The sequence below is a fragment of the Camelus bactrianus genome, chromosome 5 (assembly GCF_048773025.1).
Source record: "Camelus bactrianus isolate YW-2024 breed Bactrian camel chromosome 5, ASM4877302v1, whole genome shotgun sequence".
In the NCBI taxonomy this organism is placed as follows: domain Eukaryota; kingdom Metazoa; phylum Chordata; class Mammalia; order Artiodactyla; family Camelidae; genus Camelus; species Camelus bactrianus.
The window spans coordinates 100944450-100965417 of NC_133543.1; the positions used below are offsets into that span (position 1 = coordinate 100944450).

General features: G+C 50.7%; 1 protein-coding gene across 4 annotated transcripts in view; it reads left to right on the plus strand.

Moving 5' to 3' along the window:
• Window positions 1–20968, plus strand: part of AGAP1 (ArfGAP with GTPase domain, ankyrin repeat and PH domain 1) — a 519827-nt gene that overhangs the window by 121210 nt on the left and 377649 nt on the right. The window lies entirely within an intron of this gene.

The window sequence follows — 20968 nt, forward strand, 5'->3', positions numbered from 1 at the left end:
ATCTGAGAGTCGCTCGCCACCCCTCTCTGCTCTGGAAGAAACTGTTCACTTGCAGAATCTTCATCCCCCGAATTGGAGATCAACTGTAGTCCCTCTGTGTGGAGGGAACCACTCAGACGTCCCTGTTGAATAAGCTGAGATGGGGCGCCATGGATGGTGGGGGTGAAGCCCGCCAGCTGGGGTCATGTCCACAGGTACACCATGAGCGACTGATTGAGAGCCCCAATTTCTGAAGTACTGACTTGCATAGAAATATTTCTGATGGTGTGTCAGCTTTGCTCTTCTAAGAATGTCTCTGTAGAACACATTTAAGTGCGAGGAGGCAACACGGATCAAGGTGTGAAGCTCCTAGTCTGGGACCTGTGTATCGCCCCAGGGCAAGAATGTAGAATTAAAGTGGAAGAGTAATTAGCTGTACGTCAAAGCAAAGGTGGGCTGGAGTTGCTCACTAAGATAGATGTAGCCAGCCTGAAGGGGGTCAGCTGAGCGAGGTCACGGAAGGTCGACTTGGGGGCCTGTTTTCTGACAGTGAACAGTGCCCTGCGACACAGAGGGCAGCTTTTTGTTTGCGTCTTAAGATGCTGGTTAAATGTTCGGTCACAGCCGCACCAAATGAGTTTGTAATTATCCTCTTGACAATTGATCATGGTCTACCCTGCCATTAAAGTATTCTAGTGATTGGCTGAGCAGGGAGAAAATATTTACCTGGGGGGCACTTGGGTGACCTCAGTATTTCAGATTAGACAGAGGCTGGTGAACTTGCTTTATCGAGGTTTTCGGCTAAGGACTCACGTGGCTGTAGCCTACCGTAGGAATCCTGGCATTAACCTGGTAGAATTTTAGGTCTGGACTGAACTTCCACAAAGGTTTTAGTCTCATCTCATCATCACCTTATTGTCCGGGTTCAAGGCTGACCAGTGCGAGGAGGCCCAGGTGGGGGCCCCTAGGCTCCTTTTCCTCCCCGTGGCCCACACAGCCACCGCTTCTCCCTTCACCCTGGCTTAGAGCAGATTGTGGCCATTTTAGAATAATTAAATCCTTTAGTTACTGCAACCTCCCCACTCCCACCCCCAAATACAGTCATGAAAGATGGTCCAGAATACAGGGGTGACTGAGATTAGCACAAATCACTTCTTATCTTGACCGCCCCTGACCTTATTCTTGGAAAGCCCCGCACAGTCATGGGCGGGCGCTGGGAACGCTTTAGCTCTGTGTGTCCATCACGTGGGCACAGTGACGCTTTCATCTCTCTTTTCTGTCTTTGTGCAACCCCAGCCCCTCCATCTCCTCTGCCCTCCAGGGCACTGAGCTTTGGTTTCTTTTCTGACCTTTTTTCCCACTTGGTGGCTTAACGATAGGTCCTGAGACTATGTCCGCGCACTCGTCCTGCATCCAGGCTGATGGACCATGGATGGGCCAGCCCTGTCCCTCTTCATGTGGAGAACTGCGTCAAGAGGACCCATGAGGAGCCTGCAGACGACAGTTTCAAACTTGCTTAAATTAAAGTGCCTTAAGTCAGAGGCTCCAGAAGGTTGGCAGCCAGGTTGCCTCTCCCTGAGTGGTTCTCCCCCGGAAAGAGGACCTTCCCTGCGTGAATCCAGCCACAGCGTGAAAAGTGCTTCCCCTCCTTCACAACGATGCTGTCTTGTAGCCATAAAGTTAGAGCCGCGTGAAGACAGGCACAGAGACCACCGCAGAACCGCAGCTGAGGGACTCAGGGCCCAGGGCCCAGGGCCCAGGACCTGGGAAGTGGGCCACCTTCCCACACCCTGTGCCAAAGCCAGAGCAGGGAAGGAGGGGCTGGTCCACACCAAGCAGCTCCCCTCCAAACATCCGCGCCTCCTCCTCCTGGTTCTCCGGCTTGTAAGTCTGGAGCAGGGATCTGGGAGTCAGTCTAACCCGGTTCAGATTTATGCAGCCTCCCCTCCCACACTGCCGTGTGACTGAGTGGCTCCCCTCCAAGTCTCTACCCTTTATTTAGAAAAAGGAGAGGGGTAGTGGGACCCACCTCCGAAAGTGGACGGGGACTAAGTATGGTCAGGTCTAAAATGCACATGCCTGGCGCCCGCGGCGTTCTGAGCCCCCGGGCAGTGTTAACTTTCATGAGGATCATTGTTGGTCCAACTGAGGTTGCCCTGGTGGTGCTGTCAATACAGTGGCTCCTCTGTTTGGATCTTGGAGGACTCGGGTCCATGTGACTTTTGTGAGGGTCCAGAAGGCTTTTTTAAAACCCTTGACATGCACTGGAATTTAGTTGTGTTGCTGTTGAGGGATGGAGGGGGACTCCCTGGAGGAGGTGGCGCAGGAGGGAAGTGGGTGTGGTCACTGGGCAGGGAGCTCCAGGGCCCAGAGACTTCATGGGGTGGAGGAGGTCAGTTCTGTCTACACTAGGGGGTGGGTCCACAGCAGATGTTTATTTTTCTCTTACAGAATGAGTCTTAGTGACATTTTGGGTACAGCTCTGCCTCTACTTCCAGGCGACTTTTAGTTTTTCCAATATTCCGTCATTGGCTTTCTCCCATTTTAAAAGCCTTTCACACTTGTCATACGTCTTTTTAAAATGTGTTACTTTGGTGATCCTTTAAATGATGTACCATTCTTCCAGAATTCAGGGGAAATCAGGAAGGGTGGGGAAAAGAAGAAGGTTTGGCTTTTTACTAAGCAGTTGTTGTAAGACATTTGCTTAAGTGTTTCTCTAAAATGATCTGTTACATCAGAAATGTCAGGAAAGATGTCAGGGCTCTGTGTCCCCGGGCAGCGCTTTGCACACGTGTCTGGGGCAAGTCAGAAGCATCTGGAGGCTTTTTGAGATAGACTCCTGGCCCCCCTCCCAGAGATTCTGATTTAGTGGGTCTGAGGTGGAGCCTGAGAGTCTGCATTTCTAATACATGTATCTTGATGAGCACTGCTGATCCCAGGTTCCAGGATTTTGAGGGCTCCATGGAGTATACAGTGCATCAGGTGTCACTGATTTAAGGATCTGTTTTTGTTTTTTGGGGAGGTAATTGGTTTTAATTGTTTACTTTTAGAGGAGGTGCTGGGGATTGAACCCAGGACCTCGGGCATGCTAAGCATGCGCTCTACCACTTGAGCTGTGCCCTCTCCCCCTAATTTAAGGATCTGGGACGTGCCTAGATGTCATGGGGCTGATGAAGATGAAACCAATTAGAAGCACTTTGGCTCTTCCATTAGATCATGGGCTGGCTTCTCATTATTTACTCTGGAGTGCCTTTTACATCAAAGTAGTGGCTTTTTAATTTCTAGCTCAGGTTAATTTATAGAGTTTCCCAGGCAGCAGAGTTCAGTAAATCAAGCTGGATGACCATGTTGGTGGGCAATCAGAAACATGTCTTTTTGATTGGAGGGTGATCTTAGGATGGAAAAGATGAAAATAAGCCTTGCTCAGACCTGGGAGTAGTGAGGAGATTGTGAGGGAGCCCTTGCTGCCCTGGGAGCTGGGTGGGTCTGTGAGTTTATTCATTCCCCCGTGACACCCCCCCCGCCAATCCCCTCCCCCATTACTCCATCTATTACATGTTGGTTGTTCTCCATGGCAGTTCTAGGCACCAGAGACAGAGCAGAGACGGAGCATAGAGCTGCGGGCTCACACTGTGGCTTGGTACCTTCTGAGGTCCTGGGGGTTCTTGCCAGTGAGCTTGCCCTCCACCCCGCTGTTCTGAAGACTACCTGGCAGGCAGGCCACAGAAAACTCAACATGAAAAGGATATCACATTTCAAAGGAGGAAAAAAAAATATGGTTTGTGCAAATTACAAGCCTGTGAGTTTAGCTTCAACTACAGTCAAAAGTCTAGAAAGACTTATTAAAGGAACATTCTGTGGGAAAAGCTAGCATGTTCCCCAGAGGAACCCCAGCCTCTGTGACTGTTGGCGGCCTTAAGACCCGCCAGGACAGAGACAAGATGGGAGCCGCTCTGTGGGCAATGCCAACTGGGAGAGGCCGGGTGCCACTGAGACAAACCATGCTCGGAATATCTACGTAACAGTATTCTCAAAAATCTTTGCTTTCCATGTACTCTGATCTGTATTTTGACAAGTTACGGAAAACATATTCACAGAGGAATGTTACAGACAAATGGCTGTTCCTGGTGTCTAAAGAGTGGGTACAAATAGATTACAAAGCCGTGAAGATTCCCACAGGTAAAGGGACAAAACCCGGTTAATCTGAGATGCCATTGTTTAGACAGACAAGCAAAGATTGAAATCAGTAATGTCAATGACGTAGACGTGTCCATTCCTATGGTCATGTTGGGGGGGGCTGTGACCAGAGGAAGCCTGTGTGTTGGGGGGGCAACATTGAGCCCCGCCCCCAATAATGATGGGGAGGCGGGACCATGTACCTTTTTTAGAAGGCAGTTTGGAAATGTGAATGGATAAAAGGTTTGTACACTCTGACCAGGAATTATGCTTCTAGGAATCTCAGCTAAAGAAAGAGATTTCTCACAATGGTTGATGGGTTGATCTGGAACAGATCGATCCATTGACCATTGGATTGTTCCAGAAGGGACACAGAGCAGCCCGCAGGGATGGATGGGTAACTAAAGGCAAGAGCTCGTCAATGAGAAGTCTTCTCTTGATGAGGATTAGCCGTACATTACACAGTGTCTTCTGCTGTGAAATGCTTAGGGTTTGGGGCACCGTGTTGTTTTCTGAGCTCAATTTTGTGATGGTTACCTAAGTGGGAGAGAAATACAGAGTGATGGCAGCCGTAGATCCTACCAGCGGGGGTGGGCTTGCCTTCACTGGGCGAGAGACTCGCCAGGCAGCCTTCCCGAAGGCGGAGGGAGGGCCTGTGGGAGCTCCCTGACTGACATGTAAGTGTGTTCCTTTGGGAGCAGCCAGCCCGGCCCCCTGTGGCTGGGCATGGCTTCCGTGTTCATCAGGGGACACCACCCAGGCCACCTGGCCACTCCTCAGCCTCCGTCCATCAGACGTTGAGGTCCTGCCCACCCAGCCCGAGGCACCCCCAGTTCCTTCATCTCTGAGACTCTGCCCTCCACTTGCCCTGTTGGTTCACTCAACCTCGGGGCACCGCCCTAAGCAAATTCCCTGATCACGTGTCTGTGGGGTGACAACATTGATTCCATCTTCAGGGAACTGTGCTCTGCCGGGGGCCCGGGGAGAGGTATGCATGGAAGCAGAGGAGATCCCGCGGTTTTATGGCACAGGCATTGCTGAAACCTCGGGGAAGAGGGCTCATCCATACTGGCGAGAAACAGAAGTATAAGAGAAATGGCACCTGACCTGGCAGGAATCCCTTGTTCCCCCTCATTAGCTGTGTAGCCTTGGGCAAGGCACTTGACCTCTCCAGGCCTGTTTCCTCCTCTTTAAGGCGGAAATGGTACCCAACCACTGTGTGGGGTACCCTTTTGCTTGCTACTTACGGAGAAGTGGTGTAAGTTCACTGGTCTCTTCTATCTGATTCCTCCCACCCTTGTTTATTATTGGATGGATTAGGTAGCAAAGGGGAAGCATTCCAAGAAGGATTTAAAGGTGGGCAGCTTGAGATGACAGAGGTAAAGATAGATTTTTAAAAAATCATTATTTTGCTCAGAGCATAAACAAAACCGTTGAAAAGCTAACTTAAATCCAAGTTTAAAAATTAAAAGTAGCCTTTCTTATTAACAGCAGTACGTATCAATTTTAGAACATACAGATAAAGAACCAGAAGAAACATGCTACGGTTATCGAGAGATTATAATCAGCGTTCTTCAGCTGTGTCTTTCCATCTGGCCCTTGATGAGGTGATAAAAGGCAGTGCGGGGTGTGGGGTAGGATTTTATTCATAACTGCATATTTAGTGTAACGTGGGCTCTTTTTTCCCCCAGCCTCTTTGTAGCCTGTGAGATGGTTGTCAGGAACCTCAATTGATTCTTCTCTGCCCAATGATGTGTTCATTGCGGTGGTATTTCCTGGACAGCTGGGGTTGCTTAACTTTGTAACAACAATGGCAAGATGAAGGAAACAGACTTTCCAATTGAATATTTTGATACATGATGGAATGAAAAAAGGGCTCAATATTCTGCATCACGTGTACTGTTAATTGAATGATGACAAGGAAAATTTTAATAGGTGCCACATCCCAGTCCCGAGATGGAGACCAGAGTGAAGGGTGGTTCCCCCAGTCCAAGGTCGTCCTCAGATGTCCCCGTGTGGGCTTAGCGCAGAAGACGTGATCGCAGGACAGTGACACATTTAAAGTGACAGGAGCTAGATGTTGGTAGTCGGTAGTCCCCCCCGGCCAGTCCTGAAGTTGACATGCTCTAATCCTGACCTGCAGGACTTTTAAGACCCTGTCTTTTCCTCTTCCCACGTGACAGTCTTGACGATGACTTCATCTGAAAAGTCTCCAGCCTGGGTCTCTGCTTTATTTTCATGGAGGCAAATGGTCTCAAGAAAATGAGAATAAAAATATCCCACGTATTCCATCAGGATCTCTGACTTGCTTCTCACAGCTATATCTGGACCCGATTTAAACATGAGTAAGGAGTAAGCAGTGCGTTTTCAATCTATATGTTGTGTTTCTGTCACTATGATTTGCATTCACATAGGAAGCCCAGCACACTTGGAAAGAAAATGACTTTCTGATTGAATCATGTAATTTCAAACAAAGCTCTTTCATGAGTGAAGAATATTAATTGCTGTACCCAGGGTGATTCCCCACCCCCCACCTTTTTTTTTTTTTTTAAATTGTGTGGTAACAGTAACATTTGTTCATTCCACACAAGGGCAGCATAGATTTAACACCAGACATACGCTTTAAAAATTAACTCATACTGGACTTGAGAACATGGAATTCGTTAGGTGTCCAGAAGCTTCACAGCCTCACCTCACTTTTACTTTTGATCCTTGTCCCTTTATTTCACCAGTATTACACTCCCCGCCCTCAGCTTCCAAAGGGAAAGCTGATGGGGATAGCAGACCAGTGCTGAATGCTTTTATCTGATCAACTGATAACAATTAAAATGCTTCTCAGGCCAGGCTGTGTGTGAGCTGGTCCTCAAGCCGTTACCCTGGAGAGAAGCAGGTGGTTCCCGTGTTGCTTTCCTGGTCACCCTGGAGCAGGATTCCTGACTTTGTGTAAAGTAGTCTACCTTAACGCACACACACACACAAAACTACATTTTTTTCTTTTTAATTTTTGGAGGGGTAGTGAGGTTGGTCTGTTCATCTGTTTGTTTATTTGCCAGTGAGGCGAGGCAGCTGGGGCTTTGACACGTTCCTGTGAGCAACTAGCAGGGCTGCACAGACGCCATCGGACAGGCGAAGAAAGCACGGTGTCCGGGAGGGCCGCCCAGGGCGTGTCCCCTCCCCTGTGAGGGCGTCGCAGCCGTGCTTTTCCCACTGGCCTGGCGGGGTCGGGGCGTCGCACCTGCTGCTGGCTGATGAGGACCCCGGGTGGGAGAGGGCACTGCTGTCGTTTGTCCTGGTGCCTTATTACCACTGTGGAGACAGATGCTGCGGTTTGAACGTGATACACAAGTCATCACACACTTGTTTTTAGGGCTACATTAAAAAAAAGGAAGGAAAGGAAGAAACAACAGAGTTTCAAGCCTGAAATCTTGATTTGCTCGTAGTGAGCGATGCAGCCTGAACCTGAGGGCCGCAAAGGAAATGGAGAAACGTTTCTTTCTGCTCCGGGCCAGGGGTCTCTGGTTGAAGTTGCTGACCAACCACATGCGTGATGGTTTCATATTTGAGTGAGACACACCTGGTTTTAAATGACTCCAGCAGCATCCACAGACAGAGTCAGAGGCCAGACTAACCCCAGCCCCCACGTGTACCGGCAATTTTCCTAGTTTCCCCGAGAGGATGGCAGCGAGGCTGGGAGGTGAGACGCCTTCATTCCACCAGAAGAGGCTGAGCTTGTCTCTCTCAGTCCTGAGTGTCACCAACTAGTGACTGCTGACTCCACGTAGGGCCCAGGTGACCTGGAGCTGAGCTGAGCAGTGCGGCGCCTCGCTGATGTCAAGGCTGCTTTGCTGAGACAGATGCCTTTCATAAATCCAAGTGGGACTGTGACACACTGAAGGCACCCCTTCCTTTAGGAATTGTTGCTCTTACTCATTAAACATGGTGGTGTCTTGATGATGCTGCGAGCTGAGTTTGTTCTTCTGGAATCCAACCCCCGGTGCCTCAGAATATGACTGCATTTGGAGACAGGGCCTTTGAAGAGGTTATTAAGTTACAGTTAGAGCACTGGGATGGGCCCTAATCTAACAAGACCGGTGTCCTGTGTTGTGAGAGGGGATCAGGACGCAGGCCCAGAGAGAAGAGGCTGTGAATGAGGACACAGAGGGAAACGCCACCTGCAAGCTGGGGAGGGAGGATGCAGGAGAAGTCAACCCTGCCGACACCGTGCCTCAGACTTCTACCCCCCAGAGCTGGGAGAAGGCACGGGCTGCTGTTTAACGCCCCCAAGCCTGCGTACTTTGTGATGGCAGCCCGAGCAGACAAGGGCGGCGATGCTTCAGAAGCCCCTGTGAACTTTGTGTCTGCGTCACCAAGGTCATTACAACCTTGGCAGCCAGTTGCTCACTTACGGATGTTTCCCTTCACCCTTTTCTTTACCCCTCTTGGCAAGCATTTCTGCTTGTTTGTGCACACCATTTTCTATTCGCAAAATAAATGTCTCCTGTTGTTAGAAATGACAAGATTTGGCTTTAGAAACAACATTGCTAACATTACCCTGGGAGGGACTGAGTTGACAGACCTGCAAAAGGTCTGGGTGTCTCCTGAGAAAGGCACAGTTTTCCTCATGCCCACGCCTTGGTCCTGATCTGGTTGTATCCAGAGTGTGTCTGATGCTGAGCATTGTGGCTTCGTAAGTGAGTACTTCCGCTTAGGGAAGGGAGGCCTGCAATTGACAGACTTTCCTGCCACCTCTCAGGATGGAGGTCAAGGGCTGGGGAGGAGGAGGGGTGAGAGGGCACTGGAGGCACACAGGGTTGCGGGGGGGGGGAGGGCGGGAGAGGGGTCCTCAGGAGGAGGTGGGCTCATCAGATGCACTGGCAGTGGATTTGGGAATTTCAGACCCTAGGTTTTCCTGTGCCAGCTGCCCTGGGGTCTGGCTGGAGGCAGAAGGCCACTCAAAGCCAGTGCAGGGGATGGGGAGGGTGCTGAGGGCTGTGCTCAGCCTCTCTCAGGACTCAGGAGGGAAGGGGAGTCTTGAGGCAGGCACTTGGGGATAATCCTGACCTCTGGACTGGTGGTGCCTTGTCCTTAGAGATTCACAGGAAATGGAAGCCCTGCCTTGAACTCTCTGTGCCCCGTCCCTTGAAACTGGGTGAGGGGCTGCGTGTGTGTGTGTGTGTGTGTGTGTGTGTGTGTGTGTGTGTCTGCCTACCTGCTTCTGAAGTCTTTTACCACTTTGCCCACCTCCCCCAGCAGAGCAAAATGAAGTAACCTGACTTTGTTTTGTGAAGCCCTGTCTCCATCCTAACTTCCACTCCGTCTCCCTTTGCATGTCCGGAGGCCCAGTCTGGGGTCAGCCACGCCCCTTGGGTACAGTGGGGTGGGGGGCAGGGCACACCTAGAATGCTCAAGTCCAGGTCCACCCTTTACTGGGAGATCTAGGGCACCTTTCAACCTCTCTGCAACTTACTTTCCAAATCTCTGAAATAGGGATGCTAACAGTATGTGCCTTGTGTGGGCATTTGGGGAATAAAAGATGAACTGGTTAACATCTGTGATGCGCCTCTGGCTGAGCCTGGCCATGGTCTGCCCTCCTCCGGCCTTGGCCCGGGTCCCATTGGGGAGAGGAGCCCAGGGCTGGTCTGTCTAAGCCTTGAGGCCCAGTGAGGGGAGGTCTAGGCTTCAGAAGGAGGGGGCCAAAGTGCTCGAAGCGCTGGGTTGGGGGTGGGCCTGCCCACCCTGCTGGTGGCCTGGTATCTTTGAAGCCTGAGGTTAAACCTCTAATGGGCGGGAGCCCTACACACTAGGCTTTGGTCCTGGGAGCTTTTAGTCAACGTGAGATATTTTTTTCCATCTTGTCTGTAAGCGAGTGGATAAACTGAAAGTGTGTTGCATGCATGGCTTGCAAAGAATGGCCACACCACTGCCCTTTGAGTTCTTTGTCACCGGGGAGACCTGCCTCTGGCCTGGCGGCAGGAGGTGGGCCAGGCCCCTGAGCCCTGGCCTGGGGGAGGCTGATGTGAGCAGGCTGCAGGCCGCGTGTGCATCCCTGCGCTCGGTCACAGCCCGGGGAGGCTGGAAAGCTCCAGAGGACTGGGGTGCGTGGGTGGGGAGTCCCGGTCGCTCACTTTCACGGATGGCCGTTTCAAGTGTTGCCTTTCCTTGGGCATGAACTTGTAATTCCAGAAAACAGCCTTCCTGAGAACAAAGCCTTCTGCAGGAACATTCTGTTGCCTAGTGTCACTTTTTTTTTTTTTTTTTTTTTTTTTTTGTGCCCAGAAATTTCCGGTGACAGCTATTGCTTCTCTGGAAATTCTTCAACAGTTTGGGTGCAGTGAGGTGGTCCTTGCAGCATGGCCCTCTCTGTGGGTGACTTCTCAGACTGTGAGGGCCTGTCCTGGGCCCACTGCAGCTCCTGACAGCTTCCCTGAATGTGCCATTGGAAAAGGGAAAAATCATCATTTTGAGAACGTCTGAAGTGCTGGGTGCTAAGAGCTGTTAGACCCTTGTGTTAACTCTGGGCTCGGCCCCATTATTCTCCCTTCAAAGAGTCCTAAGTGTTTCAGGTGTTCTCTTTCTTAGTGGGTGTTCTAAGCACCTGGATCAATCGCCAGCATTTCATGCTCTCAGAAGAGGCCCAGTGCCCACAGGTGGCCCGTGCAGCTGGATCCAGGTGAACTGGCTGACCGCCTCCATCCAGGGATGGCTGGGGGCTCTTGGGCAAATCTGTCTCTACTGCAAATAGCATGGTGGGCGTGGCCGTGCCAAAGAGGGCAGGGAAGATGCAGCCTTACTGGGGGTCCCTCCAAGGAGGGCTTTCTTGAGGCTCCCAGCTCTCTCCTCTCTGACCAGCACCCTGTTCCCTAAAATGAAGCTACTGCTATGGAATAGACTCTCCCCAGGCAGTCACACTCCGGGATCCCCACCCCCCATCATGTTTGTGTGTTTTCCACCCAGGGAGGGGTACTTTTCTCGGGGGCAGCCACCCAAGATCAGCTGCAGCTGAGGATTTTTGTGGCCGGGGTTGGGGGTAGGGGGAGAAATGAATCAGCCTCTTCTCTGCCTCTTTCCCTAACCACTGGAGACTTCATAGATAAACTTCGAGGGGGTGGGGGCGGCTGTGTGGTGTAGTGGTGTAAACAGGGGCATGGTGGGGGGGGGGTCGAGTAAGTCCACTGTCCTTGCTGCTATTTATCACGTGACCGAGGCACTGCTGCTCCCTTCCAGAGCTCAGCCGCAGTCAACCACGTGGGTCGGTCAAGTTAACCATTAGGTAGAATGTATCAAGCAGAACACTGATAAGGGCTGGGGTTCAGAGATAAAGCTGCTGGCCCTGTGCCAAGGACCCTGGTCTTCTGGGGGAGGTGGTTCTAGAAATGGCAGGTGTCGGGTTGGGGCAGGGTGACTGATACCAAGCAGGGTGTGCACAGGTATGTGGGGTGGGGCACAGACTCCTGAGTGCGCTGGGCCCCAGTGATGAGAGGATTTAGCTGATCCTGCGGCCCCCCAGTAGGAGGCAGGGGTGAGGCTGGATGTGACATGGTCAGGACTCCAAAGGAGTTTGAGGTGTTAGAGTGAAGAGCCCTGGGGTGCAGCAGACCACGCATGTTTGCTCTCCCCACTGGGGCAGGTGCTCCACGTGCCATCACGTTTGGGCGGCACAGGAGCCCCACGGTCATCGCCTTACTGCACACGTGAGACCACGTGCCGAGACTCAGGGTCAATTTCACGAAGTCACATGGGGTTTGCACATTCTGGCCCCAGAGCCTAGCCCCTGAGCTGCTCTGTACAGCCGGGGTGGGTGGGGCTGTCCGGGCCTGGACACCAGTGGAGGAGCGGTGACGGGAGTCTCTGGGGGTCTGAGCAGCATCGTGCCCGAAAAGTCTGTTTGCAGTGGCTGGTGGCCGGGGGTGGGGCAGCCGGGCCCCACCCACTCTGTCAGTTGTGGAGGGTGAAGAGGATGGGAAATAAGGTGGGGGGCACCCTGCAGGAATGGGGAGGATGCGGGGTGGAGGGTGAGGGCATGCAGATGGAGGAGAGGCGTTTGTTTCTGTTTTTAATTACATGGGAGATAATTGAGCAGCTTTATGTGCTGGCCCAGCCCAATTGGAGGAGATGGTGGTGACTGATGGTACAGGGTCCAGCTGCCAACTCTGAGCGGGAGGGATGGGTGTGGTGGTGAGGCCCAACAGCCAGGCAGCTCTGAGCACTGGCCTGAAGTCTTCCCAGAGGGCCTGGTGCCCTGACGTTTTCTGGGAAGGCAGCAAGCTTGTGCAGTTGGAATGGGGCAGGGGGTGGGGGGCCCAGGGCTGCACTGGGGGCCTGCAGGGGGCTTGCGAGCATCTGCAGTCCACTTGGTGCCCCCACCCTTGACCTTGCACCGAGTCTCCTAAGACGCAGAGTGTGGGTGGGCGCTGCATGCTGCTGGTCCGTGGACACACTGTGAGGTGCGTCAGTCCATTGGGCTGGAGCTTGGATGGACCGAGGTAGGGGTGACTCAGAGGCATCAGAGGCTGGCAGGGCCGTGGCTGGAGTAGACAGGGCGATGTCTCTTGGCCTTTGCTGGATAGAGAAGGGTCTGCAGGATTGAGTAGGAAAAGATGAGTTAAAAAGAGCTTCTGACAGCTGTAGGGGATGTTCTCTGGGAGAGGACAGTGGCATGGAAGGCTGTGGGCGGAGAGCAGGCTGCTGGAGGCCAGGGCGGTCGAGCAGCGCTAGGTCAGGGTGTGGCGGAGGGAGGAGCCTTCCGGAGCTTGGGAAGGGCCATTATGGTCGAGGAGGCAGGTGTGACCTGGTTCTCCACGCAGACACTGGATTCCCCTGGCTGTCCCTGTTGGGGCAGGGTGGCTGTGAGGGAGTGACAGGGACATAGGGAACCAGACGGCACCTAAATCCTGGCTCTGCGTCACTCGTGGCCGAGACAGCCAGTACTGTCTTCGATGGCTCTAGCACCTTGTAGTTAAAAGGCTTTTAAAAGGTGCCTTTGATCGACCCACAGTGGTGCCCAGCGCTGGGCACATCAGGCGTCATTAACCTCCTTTTCCAAATTTGGAAAGTTTTGTGCTGGTTCAGAACCAGGCAGATCTTGGTTTAGCAGCACTCCTCGGGACAGAGATGACGTTGGAGGGGAGAGCCCCTGAAGGTTCTGTGTACTGTACGCTGTCTGGCCATGGCAGATTCATTTGATCATTCCCCATTTGGTCTGTCTTTTTTTCATGGAAGATTCCAGGGTTAGTGGTGATTTTCTAAAGGAGGCAAGCAAGCATGGCCCAACATCATAACCGGGGAAAGAGGCTCATAGCTGCCCAACTCATCTGGGCTAGAGACCCAGCCCTGGGTTCCCCCGCCCCCACCCGCCGTCTTCCTGTGGCAGGAACCCCTCTCCCCGGCTCTTTGCTCGCTGGTTGCTGGCGACCGGTGTGCAGCAGACAGATGAGAAGACATGGCCGTTTTCTTCCATTTTCTTGTGTCATAAAGGATCCTGGTGACCCTCTTTTCTTCCTCCCCCAGAGCTCTGATGCAAATGGTGACTACCAAGGGAGTGGCTGCTGCCACCAGGAGCCGTGGAGTGTTTCTGCTCCGAGTTTGGGGAACATGGAGCTGGTGACACACTGGCTGATGAAGGCAGGAGAACAGTCACGTGTCTCCTGCTGCAGATTTGGGGACGGGGGGATTTGGGCTTTGAAGAGGCATCTTAGTCATGTTGTTTTCCACATTTAGAGAAAAATATAACAAACCTTGAAGTCCCCTGGGCTCAGATGAAAGATTTCTAGGTATCTCTGCAGCCACGTCTTAAGCGGGATGCAGTGGTGGTAACTTGTTCCAGCAGGCTTTTCTTGGTGGTGAGCTTTGCAACAGCGCCGAGGACAGCTCCCAGGGCAGTATCTGTGTCCTCGATTTTTATTTGCACAGAAGTCCTGGATTTTACGAATCTTTGGGGTCTGTGGACCTAAAGACCAGCTTGGTAAACATCCAGCTGTTGTCAGACACGTTAGGTGGCTGATCTCTGACGGCTCCTGGTTTGTTTCTACTCCAGAGCCTGTGAGGAGGGTCCTGATCAGACCCTTCCCTGTGTTTGGATTAGCGTCTGTAGGACAACAGTGCAGGTGTCATTATTAGAGGAATCCCTCCTGGTGGATCCTGCGGAGGGGAACGTTGCTGGTAGGACAGGCCCCTCGTGCACTCGAAGACTTAGGAGATTAGGTCATCCGTAGGGATTTCTTGGGTTTTCTCCACACAGATTCTCCAGCTTTTTTGCAGCTGTTCAGGGGACAGGTGCAAGTTATGTGATGCCCTTGATTAAATCCTCCCGATTCCTCAGCTGCATCTCCACAGAGAGCTGAAGGCTGGATGGAGGAGAGGGGGCATCTGTGCAGGACCCCTGGCTGCAGCCGCACCCGGCTCTGCAAGGGTGACCGTAGAGGGGCGCTGCCACGGCTGCTATACCAAAGGGTGTTCGTATTCGTTTCCATGAAGTGACAGTTGACAGGTTTGGTTTTCATGTCATCTTTTGTTTTTTAATTGAAGTTCAGTTGATTTACAATGTTGTAATTTACAATGCTGGTATACAGTATAGTGATTCAGTTACACACACATACATACATATATATATTCTTTTTCATTATATGTTACTACAAGATATTGAATATAGTTCCCTGTGCTTTACAGTAGGACCTTGTTGTTTACCTGTTTTATATATAGTAGTATCTTCAAATCCCGAACTCCCTTTCCCCTGATAACCATAAGTTTGTTTTCTATGTCTACAAGTCTGTTTCCATTTTGTAAATAAGTTTGTGTCATTTTTTTTTAAGATTCCACATATATGTGAAATTTATTTCACTTTGTCTTTCTCTGTCAGACTTACTTCACCTAATATGATAATCTCTAGGTCCATCCATGTTGCTTAAATAGCATTATTTTGATCTTTTTCATTGCCGAGTAATATTCCATTGTATAAATATACCACAACTTCTTTAACCAGTCATCTGTTGATGGACATTTAGGTTGCTTCCTTGTCTTGGCTATTGTAAATCATGCTGCTATGAACATTGGGGTGCATGTATCTTTTTGAATTAGAGTTTCCTCCACATATATATATATGCCCAGGAGTGAGACTGCTGGATCATATGATAAGTCTGTTTTGAGTTAATTTTATCTTCGGCCACTTTTGCCTGACACTGCAAGAAAGACCACCAGGACATTTAGACATTTTTTTTTGTTTGTTTGGGAATGAGAATCTACTCATAACTTACATTTCTGGGCATATTTTTGAAATTCAGACTTCTTATTGGCCTGCCCATTGGATCAGAGTTTTCCATGTGGCTTTAGAGCTTCCTCTGGGCTCCTGCAATAACTGTGTGGAGGGCCCTCTCTGCTCCTCTCCTGTGGCCTCAGGCAGGTGGCTTCCTGTGGAGTCAGCTGCTTTATCTGTGAAATGGGTTGAATTAACCTCTTCCAGCCCTAGCTTGCTGTAATTTAAACAGTGGTTCCCATTTGCAGAGGATGGAGTGATGTCATCCTGACTTAGTGCTGGTGTAATGAGGGAGGGGACCCTGTGATAAGGCAGCTCCAGCCCTGGGGCCTAGCCCACCAGCCTGAGTGCAAGTCCCTGCAGGGGCTCACGGCTGGAGCTCCCCGAAAGGACGACAGGAGCCTAGCTGAGCTCCCACGTGCTCTCAGGTGCTCTGTCCACACCTGGGCGGTGCTGGAAGGCACTTATGGGTCCAAGTCTTCAAGATCCTGCTTAGGACATTTTTCTGATGAAAAATAATACAACACTGCTTTGGATGTTAAATAATTAGTGTAGGTATAACTTCATTTTTCCCCTCTTTCCAGTGTTTTAGTCCCATCTGTGATGCTCATTCATTTAAACTGCTTGTAATTGATGCCTTGTCCATCCCAGCATGAGGACTGATAGCCGCTCATCTGTAACTGCTGCTGTGATTCCTATTTGGGGAAGAAATGCTGGAAGTAATTGCTTCTCTTTTAATAGAGAGACCATCTAGAGCTTTTCATTTTTACATACAGAGGCAGGCAGGGCTGGCTGACTTAGTAAAATGGTAAAATGAAAAGTTGAAAAGATGAGGGAGCCCCTCGCCCCCTTTCCATATGAGTGTGTCTAGTCTGTGCCTTTGGACTGCTGGTTCCACACCGGAGGCATTTTGTGCCCCAAGGACACTGGCCCTGTCTGCACACACCTGACTGGGGGAGGGGGCGCTACTGGCATCTAGGGGGTGGTGTCCAGGACAGCCCCCAGCACAGACTGCCCCAGCCCAGAAGGCCCGCAGCGCTGCAATGGACACACCCCGCTTTGGATGAAGGCCAAATACCGCTTCCCTTTCTGAACCCCTTTTTGAGTTTTCAGGTAGAAATAATACTTTCCTGCCTTCCTCTTACCCGCCTTCTTTTTGTCACATGTAACACTTTATTCTGGTGGTTGGTTATTTGTGACACTGGTTAATCCCACGCCGAGGTCCACTGACTGTCAGGGTCCCCGCTGTTCCTGATTGACCTCACACAGGGAATCCTCTGCACGTCAAGTGCGAGCGCCCACGCTGCTGCCCCAGGCAGGTGTGTGCCGACCACCAGCATCTTGTAGTGACCAACTGTAGTCTGGAATCCTCTGGAAGGCCCCCCAGAGAAACCCTTGTTGGCAGGATACTGAGCCGGGCTAAAGGTACCACTGGGGGTGGACCTCCCACTCCTCTGCCCTCCGCTGGGCCACCCAGCTCTCTGGCTTCCGAGTGTACAAAACCCTGATTCTCAGATCTGAGGATGCCTTCGGATGGGAACTGCGCTGAAAAAAACCCCTTCTTTTTTCTAAGGTCAAACCAAATTTGGTTGTGATAAGTAGTCGCTGACCTGTATTCCTCACTTTCTGAGTGCGGAGCATGGCTGTGTTGAGATCACACTGGGGGCTTCCTGTGACAATTTAAGAGTGTGGAGCAGAGGTGCCGCCCTGTGATGTCTGTGCGTCCCTGCACCTCACACGGTTCCATCACTAGGCTGGCAGTGACTTGAAAAACGCCGGCAAGACACAGGTGCTCAGAGGGCTTCCCATGGTCCGTCTTCTGCTGGATCAGAATGTCCCTGCCCCAGGGACCGAGCACATGCCGTCCTTTGGTGACTCAAGGGTCAAGTCCTTATCTCTCTTACAGTTCCACTTTTAACCTGCAGCTTCTAAAATGAGGGAGAATGGGGCCCCTGATGAGTTCAGCCCAGGCAGGGTGATTGCAGAGGCTGACCATCACAGTAGGTCTGAGATCAGAAACCCTTCCTCCTGTCACCATCTGACTCAAGTCTCCTACCAAAAGGTAAAAATGTGAGATTGTTGGTAAGACGTAGATGTCTTTCTTTGTGCTTCTGCTAATGTGCCTGTCAGTCAGCTCACGGCCAGAGGAGAGCCTGCCACGTGCCCCGTGAGCTGTGGGAGGGTCCTTTGCTGGCTCCCGGGATGGGCTTGCCCAGGCCAGGGCAAGGTCAGAGGTTGGCAGGTCTCTGTTGCCTACAGATGTGGTTCTGCTAAGATCCTGTCCACATGGTGACTGGCTGGCAGGTTCTGTCATTTGGGAAGTCAGCTCGTGGAGCAGATGGCTCTGCTGGCTCCCAGGGGTATCCTTTCCATGAGGTTGATCAGCTCTAGAAAGGCTTGTGAAATAGTATTTTCATGCAGGATGTTTAATTTATAGGCAGCTAGAAACTGCCCAGGACAGGGAAGTCATGGGAGGGTGGCCACATGATCTCATAAACTTGGAACTAGGAGAGGGAATCCAGGCCCTGAGGGTGACGGATGGATGGGGGTGTGGGCAGGGCTGGCCCCCTCTCCTGGACCCCCTCTGTGGTCCTTCCCTCTGCGGCACTGGAGTCTCCAGGGTGCCGAGGCTTTGCCTGCCTGCCGATTGGTTTTGATGTACCAGCGAGATCAACGACAGTCTTTTTTTTTTTAAAGCCAAAATGGTGATACGAATATTCTTTGTGGCATGGAACAAAATTCAGTAAGTCACGGTCTATCGGGGCTGCTTTAAAAAGCAACAGGAAAATAAATCCTCACGCCACCTGAACACATATAGTATGGTTATTTTTATTTTTCAAAGGCAGGTCTGGCTGTGTGAAAGAGGATTTAGGGTTTGGAGTGACAGGTTCTGTCTGAGCCTCTGTCTTCAGTGCATCGGAAGAGCCCACGTTCCCAGGGCAGTAGGGAGAGGCCATTCTCCCAGCTTTTCCAACCCAGACCTTCAGGCCTCAGCTGGAATCTTTCGGTTTGGGGTGGAAAAATAGGTGCTGACCTGTGAGGCAGAAGGCCCCAAAAGATAGTGGACATGCTGGCTCCGTCTGAAAGAGGCTCCCTCATCCAGTGTCATCTAAGATTCAGTGTCACCTAAGGTGGGTCAAATGGAATCTTCTACTCTGCAGCCCGCATCCTAGGACGGCGAAGCACAAAACCCGGGCTGGATTCCAGACAAGCATGCGGTGATTGGAAGACCCTAACAGTTCAGTATTTGAGCGCTAAAGAAACACTATTTCCCCCCTCTTCCCCCTGCCCCCCGCCTTGGGCTCTATGAATGCCCCAGGTAACAAGCTGTATCTTTATAGCTTCACTGTGGGCCAGCCAATTTCATATTAAAATTCATCTCAATATGTGGAAGTTGCCATGGTCTCAAATTCTTGTGGGAATGGACCCTAGGCTACGTTGGAGCCTTGGGTTCTGGCCCCACCACTGCCTGTTGGAGAGGGCCCAGCCTCTCTCTGCACTGCTGAGTTTCAGTTTCTCTGCTTATAGACTCGGTGGACCTTTAAGCCTGAACAGCTACAGCTGTGAAATTGGAGGCTTTTGCTGTATCTTCAGGGTGCTCAGCCATTAGAATTCTGGGCATGGCTCAGAATTGTAACCATCCTTTCACCTCCCTCTCGGGCTTTGTGAAGTCACGTGGCCTTGAGAACTGCAGCATTTTTCACAGGTTTGTGAATTCTTTGAGGACAGAGAAACCTTCACTTTGGAGGGTCACAATAGGTACTCAGTGTATATTTCTTGAATAAATGAACAAATGGAAAAATAAATGAAAATTTGCCAAGATGTTGGGAATCATTTGAGTTCAATGAGTGTCGGATTTGGCAACAGTCACACATTCGTTTCTCACAGAATGTTGACAAAAGAAGTGACGCTGGTGCATGGAAATGGGCACAGAAAGTGTGACCCCAGATTTAGTTCTCAGCGATGAGCTGTGTAGCCTTGGGGAAAGCACCCGCCCTCTCTGGGTCTCCACATCCCCCTAACACGATGGGTTCTAGAAACTTCATTCGGATAGGTGATTACTGCCTGGCAGCACTCTAGAAGTTTGGTCTTTTGTGGGTCTTAACTTTTTATTGAAACTCAATAGGTAATACTGATCTGTCCCAGGGGTCTCCACCTTTGCAGTGAGGACATGTCAAAGCACTACTCCTGAACTCTTTAGTGTCAAGAACAGGTGAACTGAACTTGTGACCCTGTGATGGTGGCAATCATGTTGTCCAGGTGGAGCCACTAAGGGTGCTCAAATGTGTTTTAAGTACTTTTAAACAATAGACTTTATTTTTTAGAGTAGTATTTGGTTCAGAGCAATACTGAACAGAGGGTACAGAGAATTCCCATATACCCCTGTGTCTCCCCACCCCCCGTATGTGCACAGCCTCCTGCACAATCGGCACCCCCCACCTGATGATACATTTGTTACAACTGATGAATCTACATTGACCTGTCATCATCACCGAACGTCCACTGTTTACATTAGGGTTCACTCTTGGTGTCGCGTATTCTGTGGGTTTGGGCAAATGTGTAATGACACATACCATCACTATTGTATCATACAGAGTATCTTTCATGGCCCTAAAAAGCCACTATGCTCTAAAGTATCTTTTTAAAAATAAACCAGAAAGACTGCTGGTTGATTCAGTTGATCTCATTAAATCTGAGTATTTTATTTCACTCTGAGGTACAACCCAGATCTACCAGGTTATAATCTTCTTCCTAAGAGACCTCATGATTCATCTCTATTTCCTCGTCAATGCCATGAACACAGTAGGTGCCCCATAATTACTTGCTAAAAGATTAAAGAAGGGAAGCAACTCTTACACACAGTTGTCTAATCCCAGAGTAGCGCCCGGCCTGGCCACGAGCACGTTTCCTAGAAACAGCTTCTCCGCAGCCTTGGTATTTCCAGGCCTGGAGAAGGCTGCAGAAAAGCATCTGGTTTGATGAGTGGACATTGTATTTATGACATTTTCCTTCTGAAACTTTTAAACCAGCAAACCCAGGAAGTCTATGTTCATGACATCATGAAGAACGAGTATGTTGATCGACTGTGTGAATATTGTGCTGCATCAGATATCTAGAACCAGCACCTATAGGGGTGTGGGGTAGAGCTCAGTGGTAGAGTGTGTGCTTAGCATGCACGAGGTCCCGGGTTCAATCCCCAGTATTCCCGTTAAAACAAACCAACCAACAAGTATCTGTAGAGCCAAGAGGTATAGCAAGTGGGAAAAATATGATGGAAGAGAAATCAACATTAAATATTAATGGTATTTAGCATGCAGAATGCCTGCCTATAGTCTCTGAATGAGTTCAGTCCTACAAGAATGCTCAGAGTTTAGGTGCTGTTTGTGGTGTCCACCCCCACTTTACAGGTGTAAAAACTGAGCCCTCTGGGAAGTGGACATGCAGGTCTGGGAGAGGCCAGCCTTCTTTTTTCTCTTAACCACTGTCTTCTCCCGCTTGCATCTCGGGCAGCAAATGCCTGTCTGTCAGGAGTTTTCCCACACACGTTGCAGAAAGACTCCAAAA